We start from the raw sequence: 9,502 nt of genomic DNA, 5'->3' as shown, positions 1-9,502 counted from the left end.
TAGGTGTGCGGGTCAGTGCATAAAGAGTCCAGGCCGCAGCAAGACTCGCGATTTACTCCGGCCTGGGCGTGCTACCTGGTGTGAAATAACCCTGGCCGCACAAAACCTGGAGAAGTCCAAAATGTTTTAAGTCCCATTTACTGCGGGATGGGCGTGCGGGTCAGAAGAGAGGGAGCTAGGCCGCAGCAAGGTTCGGAATTTACTCCGGCTGGGGCGTGCGACCTAGAAGCGTAGACGTTGAGCCGCACCAGAAAGAAGAAGGCCAAGGGTTCTAAGTCCAAAACCGTGCGACCTGGTGCTGCGGCCTGAAACCCAAGGAGTCTAAGTCGCACGATCGTTCGCAATTTACTCCGGGATGGTCGTGCGACCTGGAAAGAGGAAGGCCAGGCCGCACAGAAAGAAGGGAACCCAAAGAGATTAAGTCCCAAAACCTGCGAGATAAGCGTGCTACCTGGGAGTAAAGAAGACCAACCCGCAGCAAGACTCGGAATTTACTCCGAGATGGTTGTGCGGGTCAGAACAGAGGATGGCCAGGCCGCAGCAAAAAGATGAACGGCCAAAATGCCTAAGTAACAGAAGCTGCGGGATAGGAGAGCGGGTTAGACATAGGATGACCAGGCCACACATCGAACCCCTCCCACTCATTGGGGTCTGATTTCAACAGCCACTAGGTAACACTCAAAACCTTGTAAATAGCATGTAGACTTTCTTTTTCTTTTGCATTTTGCCTGTTTGCTTTGGTTTCACTTCTTTCTCATACTTTTATAACACAAGGGACTGTGTTATTTAAGTGTGGGGGAGGAGTTTTATCCTTTACTAATCATGTTTTCTATTTTCTTATTTTACACTTTGAGTCTTGAGTCACATTCTAGTGCATATTCATCTAAGTGCATATAAAAACCAAAAAAATGGAAAAATCTGAAAACTTTTCACAAAAAAAATGAGCATGTAGTTGCATTCTCATTTTTAGGATTGAGTCTAGATTGCATTTGCATGTAGGTTGCATCTTGCAAGGAGTAATGATAGGTTTTTTAGAGAGTACATCACTTTGAGAATTTGGATTAAATATGCTTGTGAAATGACTTCTTTGCTTGCAAGGCTTGAAATGATTTGAACCTGAGAAGCAAGTTTGAATTGAACTCAACTCTAATAAGTGAAAACCTTGAACTTGACTTGAAATTATCTTTGATGCATTGTTTGAATAAGCTTGTGGATACCTATATACATATTTGAGCTAGAATCCTGTTTTTACCACCCTCTTCCTTAGCTCAAATAGCTGAGTCCACATCTGGATCAGTTTTCCTCACCTTGAACCCATCCTTCCTTCAAGCCAAATGTTTGTGTGTGATTGAAAGGCCACCTTGGATCAAACTTAGCAGAAAGTGTTAGGTTTAGAGCGACAAGGGCAAGTCTCATTGAGTGTTAAGTTCCATCATCAAGGAGCTGAGAGATTTGGTGAGAACTAAGTGTGGGGGAATACTTGTTGGTGAGTGGAAAAAGGAGAGATGAGTGGAAATAAAAGGAGAATGGTGGGAACTAGGGGATAGAAAAAGAAAAGAAATCAGTCTTGGAGTTTTGAGTCAAGAAAGTGAGCTCTAGTGTTTTGAAAAGAAAAAGTCTAGCCTCTAAGTGAAAAGAAAAGAAAAGAAGCCCAAGAGCTAAATGTTTTAAAAAGAAAGAAAAAGAGGCTAGAAGTTACAAAAGAAAGTGCAAAAGAGCTATGTAAAGTTTGAACTCCAAGACTTGAGTGTGAAAATTAAAAGTGAGTCCCCTAGTGAGAGGAAATGAGTGTGGAAAGTGAGGTTCTTGAGAGGTTGAACAAGTGAGAAAGCTTTGAGTAGAGTGTGGGGTGGGATGAGTCCTTGCCCTTGTATGCATAGGTTGCTTTTTACCTTTAGCATTCTGCCAAAGTTTGATCATTCATAGAGAGATCCCCTTGCTGCATTGAACCCACTCAGGCGCTGATGAGATCATTTTAGTCTCATTACCTCACCCTAGCCAAACTTTGCTTGTTTGAACATTGCATCATTTGATCCACTTGGTAAAGAGCTTAATGAATGTCAAAGAGTTGAGGAATAAGAGAACTTGTGGAGATTACTGTTGAGTTGTTACATCAGAGTATGGTCTTGCATTGCATAATTGAGCATGAACTTGAATTCTCATTATGATCACTTCTCTCAAAAAGAAAATGTGAACTCCCATTGCATACAACCTCTTTCTCTCATTTGCTCTTTTTGCTTGAGGACAAGCAAAGGACAAGTGTGGGGGAGTTGATATGTTCATAATTTGCATCATTTAGGTTGCATAAATCATTCCAAATCATGTTTTATTTCATGCATTTTAGGTCCTTAGGGTTTGTTTTAGAACTTAGGAGATGCATTAAGTCCCAATGAGTCTATTGCATGTTTTGAGTGTCTATCAGGTGAATATGGAGCTGAAAAGATGAATCCAGGAGGTGGAATGGTGAGCAAAGCTTGAAAAAAGTGGAAAATTGGGTCCTGGGAGATTATCGGCCATTCTCGCTGGCCAGGAAGGTTTTACCGGCCATTTCCATGTACCGCGGGTGAACTTTGTCGACCAAAACACGTACCGCGAATGAAGTGCATCGGCCAAAATCTCCGGGTATGAACGTGTCTCAGAAATCGCCTGTCCGGGGAGCCTTCCGGTCCGATTCAGATGGCGGGTCCTTCATAGAAGTTGGAGAGCATTGGAGCACGGTCTCATAGCAAGTGGAATCGTGGAATTCGGACGCGTGAGCAGAGAGATAAGCTTGTCGGAAGGAACCCCAGTCTCGCAGGTATTCCGGACCGAGCAGATCAGTTCTAAAGGATGCGAAGGACGGTGCACTTCCAGGCCGATTTAGTTTCCGGGTCCTTCATGAGAACCATAGACATTTGAGCCTTCTTTCCAGAACGTCCAAGAGCATTCAATTCGGATCTATGAGCAGAAAGATACAGTCTCCGGAATGGACACATGTCTAGACGCCTCTATCTGGTCGTGTACATGCACTGCAAAGATGTGCCCTCCAGGAAGCCTTACACTTCCCAAGCACCGAAGCTTTCTTCACAAAAGTTGGAGATAAATGAGTCCTCTGTCTTCTGCAACCGAAATCATTCAATTCGGACAAGTCTCATAGGAGTTACACTCTCCGGAATGCGAAGTGGTCTAAGCTGCTCTGGATGCTGCGAGTTGGAGAGGAAGGAGACCAAGCCGCAGCAACACTCGCAAATCACTCCGACTTGAGCCTGCGACCTAGGTGCAATAGAGACCAACCCGCACAGTTTGTACATTCCCCAGAAACCGCCTTAGCCCTGCGAGTTGGAGAGGAAGGGGACCAAGCCGCAGCAACACTCGCAAAACACTCCTACTTAGGCGTGCGGCTAAGACAAGGCGATTCAGGCTTCACAAGACAAGTCTCCATCTACTGCGACTTAGGTGTGCGACCTGGGACATACTGGACTGACCCGCAGGATTTCCACTTGACCCAACTGAGCCGGGTCAGTACCCGGTTTGTTCCGGGCTGACCCGGTTCATTAGCACTTAGTATATATAGCTTTTTGGAGAAAAACCCTAGACATGTTATCTTCTACTTAGTTTTCTCTCTAGTTTTCTTTCCTTTTTAGTGTAAAAACGTTTTTGATTAAGAGATATCTGAAGGGATTTGATCATTCCAAGTCTGTTTCTTATCATCTCATCACCTCATTTCTACTTCTAATCATGATTAACATCATCTCTTGCAAAAGATTAGATGTGTTCTTCATGATTAGTGAGTAGTCATCTTTTAAACTTCTAGGTGTGTAGATTAGGGTGCTTAGATGTTTGATTGGTGATGTTTAGGGTTTAGATTCTCATTCCATTTCCTTAGTTAGTTGCTCCCAATGCCAGATTTCCTTGGGAAAGTGAAATCTGGGTTCATAGGCATTTCATGCACCAAAAGTGTTTGATGAAATGCCTGAATGAGCTAACTTAAGGGTTTATGCCTTTTTCATCATGGGAATGATTTGTTAAATGCATGAATGACATATTAGAACTGTTTCTTAATGCTCATTGATTCATATTTCACAAATGATGATTTGGTTTGAAAGTGGATTAGTGTAGAGATTAATGCCTTCATGAGAGGATTAGTCTAGATTAGAGTTCTAAGTTGAAATGTTTGAGATCATGTGATTGCTTGTTATGTCTTTCTGTATAAGATTCAGTCTTCTTGGTTGAGAGATTGTTTGGTCACTTATTAGGCTTGATGCATTATGCTTGCTGATTGCTTGATTATATCTAATGGTTGTTAGACTTGATTAAGTGATTTGCAAAGGGATTATTGTCATGGGAATGAATTAATCTGATTAAGAAGCCTAGACTAAAGAGTAGCAAGTGTTGCATTATGTTCTTAGCATCATGATTCAATATCTAAAGCACCCTAATCAATGATCACATCTAGAGGTTTAGCTTTTATCATTTGCTTAATCACCATCATCTTGTTTTGTTTGCTTGCTTAGTTCATTAATCATAGCTTGTTTGTTTCTTGTTTTATGCTTTCTTGTTGCTGGTTTCACAAAACTCATCTTTGATTACTTGACTTAAGAACCTATCACATAAACTAGTGCCTAACTACCACACATATGGATTGACACCCCTTATACTACTTTGACAAGGGGATTGATAACCCAACTAAGGCTTAAAAACCTTAGTTATCACTAAACCTAGACTAGCTCTTGATGATGGACTAGTATCTACATGCAGCCCTATCTCTGTTGCTCTAAACCCAACACTTTTTACCAAGTCTACTAGAAACAGGGCCTCACACATATGCACACACTAAGGGTTTTTGTCTTCAAAGACGGTTTGGTTAAAGGTAGGGAACTGTCTCAAGATGAGAGAACAGTTGTTTAAGCTAGCAAGAGTGGAAAAAAGGGATAAGAGAGCTCAAATATTTTGTGGTACCCATGAATTCACAATGATATGAACAAACATGATAATTGGATTGTCAACTTATGGTTTTCATTTAAACAAGGTTGGAGTTAACTGATAACACCGGATTTTGACCATTTTTATGGATAACTTTAATGTCTTTTACAAGTGTTTTTTACTCCATTTTCAATGGTTTTCAAAGGATTTCTATGTTTTCGGATTTTAAAACACTTTTCAAGTAATTTGGGATAAAGAGGCACAAATTAGAACAAAAAGACTCTTTTGGATAAATGCAGACCATCAGAAACTCTCATGGAGAGACGAAGACATTCTCACCGCCCGATCACCCTCAAAATTGGACAACTTATATAAGAATCAACCAGCTTTCAAATGCACTTGGTTTGGAGACATTCCAACGGTTGGATCTCAAGATATTCCATTTGCCCTGGAGACACTCGAAGACGGCCTGCAAGTCACGCGACAGCGGCCACCGACCCATCCACTGCGGTCACGAGCTACACGACAGCGGCCAAGCCTCTATTTCCCGTGGCCACGTTACTCTCGACCGCGGCCGGCCATCTCCGATTAAAAGCCCATATTTCTGAAGCCCAAAAGTCATTTCTCTGCCTCAATTCTGGAACCCTAGAGACCATGGAGTATTCAAGACTATAAATACTTGTCATTTAGGTTGTTTTAGGAGATCATCTTCATACTTTTACAAAAATTGATATACTCATATTTTGTCATGTTTAGGATTGCATTTTTGTCCAAATATTGAGTCTCATGCATACATTTAGGTAGTTTTACATATATTTGTCTTTGCTTTTGTCTTTAGTTAGGAATTGCATTAGGTCCTAGAGTGTCCTGCATTTTTGGAGTGTTCTCAGGTCATTTGGAGACTTTTGGGAGAAACTTGGAGCTGGGATCATGGAAGAACCCTCACCTGTGTACAGCAACTCGGACAGATGGTTTGGTGCAGACAAAACCCTCACTTTGATTGCGTGGGACGAAGGACTTGAAATGCGACTAAACCTCCGGTGTCTTCATCAAGAATCAAGAAGAATGAGTCTAGTTTCCGGAACACTTAGAATCAGACGATTTGGAGCCGTGAACTGGGAGATATCGCCATCGGAAGGAACACATGTCTCGCGGCCCGATCAGTACTTATGTGATGCGCCTCAAAGAACCGGTGGAACGGAGCCCTTGAAGACGTCACCTAAACCCAAACTCTTCACCACAGTTCGCGATATTTGAGTTTTCTTTCCAATTCAGTTGAAATCATGCCATTTGGAGCCATATCCTGGAAGTTACTCTCCCCTCAATGCAAAGTGGTCCGAGAAGGCTTAGGTTGTGTGATACGGTACTGCGACTTGATTAACTCGCACCCATGTATGTTCAACGCTCTGGAAACAAGTTGAGACTTTAGAGATGAGTGTAAGGAGACTCTGAGCAAGGTAGAGACTTCCAGAATAAAATTTGAGTAAGTCCACAATGCTGTGCGAGATAGACCTGCGAGTTGGACATGAAGTGGAACCATGTAGCATATGTGTTCGCAAATTACACCGACTTGGGCATGCGCTTTGGGCAAGGAAGTGACCATCTCGCACACATATTATCTTCATAATGCGTCCTGGTTGTGTGAGTTGAAGAGAAGGAAGCCTGAGCAGCACAAACATTCGCTGTTTACACCTAGATAGGCATGCGGCTGAGGCTGAGGGATTTATGGCGCACAAGGCTGCTTCTATAGCTATGCGACTTGGGCCTGCGACTTGGGAAGCACCTGACCAAGTCGCACACCAGCCACCTGACCCAACTGAGCCGGGTCAGTACCCAGTTTGTCCTGGGCTGACCCAGTCCATTAGCACTTAGTATATATAGCTTTTTGGAGAAAACCCTAAACATCTTATCTTCTACTTAGTTTTCTCTCTAGTTTTCTTTCCTTTTGAGTGAAAAACGTTTTTGATTAAGAGATATCTTGCAGATTTAATCATATAAAAGCTGTTTCTTATCATTGCATCATCTCATCTTAACTTCTAATCATGATCAACATCACCTCTTGCAAAGGAAATGGTGTGTTCATCATGATTAGTGAGTAGTCTCTCTTTTAAGCTTCTAGGTGTGTAGATTAGGGTGCTTAGATGTTTGATTTATGATTTTTGGGGACTAGATTCTCATTTCATTTCCTTAGTTAGCTGTTCCTAATGCTAGATCTTTGCACATCACTCTGGTCTAGAGCTTAGGCAAATCTCAACCCACAAGGGTGTTTGATGAAATGCCTGAATGAAAGCTAACTAAGGGTTTATGCATTAACTAAGGTGTTTGTTAATTGCATAAATGACATATTAGAACCGTTTCTTAATGCTCTATAGTTCATATTTCACAAATGGGAATTTGGTTTGAAAGTGGATTAGTGTAGAGATTAATGCCTTCATGAGAGGATTAGTCTAGATTAGAGTTCTAAGTTGAAATGTTTGAGATCATGTGATTGCTTGCTATGTCTTTCTGTGTAAGATTCAGTCTTCTTGGTTGAGAGATTGTTTGGTCACTTATTAGGCTTGATGCATTATGCTTGTTGATTGCTTGATTATATCTAATGGTTGTTAGACTTGATTAAGTGATTAGCAAAGGGATTATTGTCATGGGAATGAATTAATCTGCTTTTGAAGTCTAGACTAAAGAGTAACTTGCATTGCATTATTGTTCTTAGCATCATGAATTGATATCTACAGCACTCTAATCAATGATCACATCTAGAGGTTTATCTTTTATCATTTGCTTAATCACCACCATCTTGTTTAGCTTGCTTGCTTTGTTTAGTTCATTAATCATAGCTTGCTTGTTTCTTGTTTTATGATTTCTTGTTACTTTGTTCACACCAAAACTCATCTTTAATCACGTGACTTAAGAGCTTAGCACATAAACTAGTGCCTAACTACCACACATATGGATTGACACCCCTTATACTACTTTGACAAGGGGATTGATAACCCCTATCTAAGACCTAAAAATCTTAGTTATCAATTAGGGCCGTTGCCATATTGTGTGGGGATTGTTAGCATTAGTTTCTGATATAGTTTTTGAGATCAAGTTTATTTTGTTTTACTGATCACTTTTCAAGCTCTGTCTTTGTTTTCAGGTTTATGATCACAAGAAGCCAAGCCAGAAGACAAAGAGAAAGAGCTGTTCACTTGGAGAGGTTAGGAACGAATCAGCAAGTTGGGAATGAGCATCAGGCTCAAGAAGCTGATCACGGTCAAAGAGCTGGTAATGGGATTGGAATTCAAGTTCAACAGGCTCAGGTCCATCAGGGACACGCTCAGGATAACCAGAACCAAGACCGACCTCAGGTTAATCCACCACAGCCCCACCCAAACCCACTCAGACGTCATCAGCCTCCACCAGTCTTTGTTGGTGAGAATGACGGAGCTTATGCACACCAGTATGGAGCAGGAATAAGGCCACCTCCTGTCCAAAACAACAACTTTGAGGTGAAGGCCTCTTTGATCAATATGGTTCAGAATCAGAAGTTCCATGGCTTACCTATGGAGGATCCCTTGGATCATCTGGATCAGTTTGACAGACTTTGTGATCTCACTAAGATCAATGGGGTATCTGAAGACAGCTTCAAACTGAGATTGTTCCCATTCAGCCTTGGAGATAAGGCACATCATTAGGAAAATAACCTCCCAAGAGGATCCATCCACACATGGGAGCAATGCAAGATTGCCTTTCTATCCAAATTCTTCCCAAGCTCAAGGACTGCAAAGCTAAGGAACCAGATTTCCAGCTTCACTCAACATTCTAATGAGACCTTTGGAGAAGCTTTGGACAGGTTTAGAAGCTACACAAATAAGTGTCCACATCATGGCTTTTCAGAAGCCTCTCTCCTTAGCACTTTGTATAGAGGAGCTGTTCCTAAGATCAGGATTCAGTTGGACACAGCATCAAATGGAAATTTCTTGGCAAAAGAAATCAATGCAGCTATGGAACTTGTTGAGAACTTAGCCATGAGCCAAGACACTTATGGGGAAGATTATGATAGAAGCTATAGAGGAGAAGATTCTGGTAGACACCAAGGGCTGGAAGAGATGATCAAAGTGCTGAATATCAAGCTTGACAAAGCCCTAGCTGCCACTCAAAAGCCTATAAACTATGTGAGTGAGGAAAAGAGATGCTTCACAAATACAAATGAAGAGGGTCTCACTCAAGAGGAGTTGCACTTCATTGGGAATCAAAACAAGTTCAATGGTTACAACAACTTCAATAAACACCAGAACTTGTCCTATAGGAGCAACAATGTGGCCAACCCCCAAGACCAAATATACCCTCCTCAAAGCTTTGTTTAACAGAATCAGTACCAAGGTAACTCCCAAGGTCAACAGGGTTTTCAGCAACCAGCGGTTCAGAATCAAGGGAATAGCTTCACAAATCAAGTCAGCCTACAACAAAGGCCACCACCTCCTGGTTTTGCCCCACCACCTGTTCAACAAAGTCCTGATTTCAATGTTGTTCTCCAACAGCTCTTAATAGGACAACAAAAGATGGTATCCGACCTGGAGACACTAGGAGCTGAAATAAAGGCTATTAAAAAGAACAA

At 41.7% G+C, this 9,502-nt stretch overlaps 1 non-coding gene across 1 annotated transcript; it reads right to left on the bottom strand.

Annotated features, from left to right (window-relative positions):
- Positions 1-8,669: 8,669 nt before the first annotated feature.
- LOC112086069 lies at positions 8,670-8,776 on the bottom strand. The gene has a single exon (XR_002899293.1). It is a non-coding gene; the product is annotated as a small nucleolar RNA R71 (small nucleolar RNA).
- Between the last annotated feature and the right edge of the window lie 726 nt (positions 8,777-9,502).

Source organism: Eutrema salsugineum, unplaced genomic scaffold (genome assembly GCF_000478725.1).
Source record: "Eutrema salsugineum unplaced genomic scaffold, Eutsalg1_0 scaffold_24, whole genome shotgun sequence".
NCBI lineage: Eukaryota > Viridiplantae > Streptophyta > Magnoliopsida > Brassicales > Brassicaceae > Eutrema > Eutrema salsugineum.
This window is presented reverse-complemented; position numbering and strand designations above follow the sequence as displayed.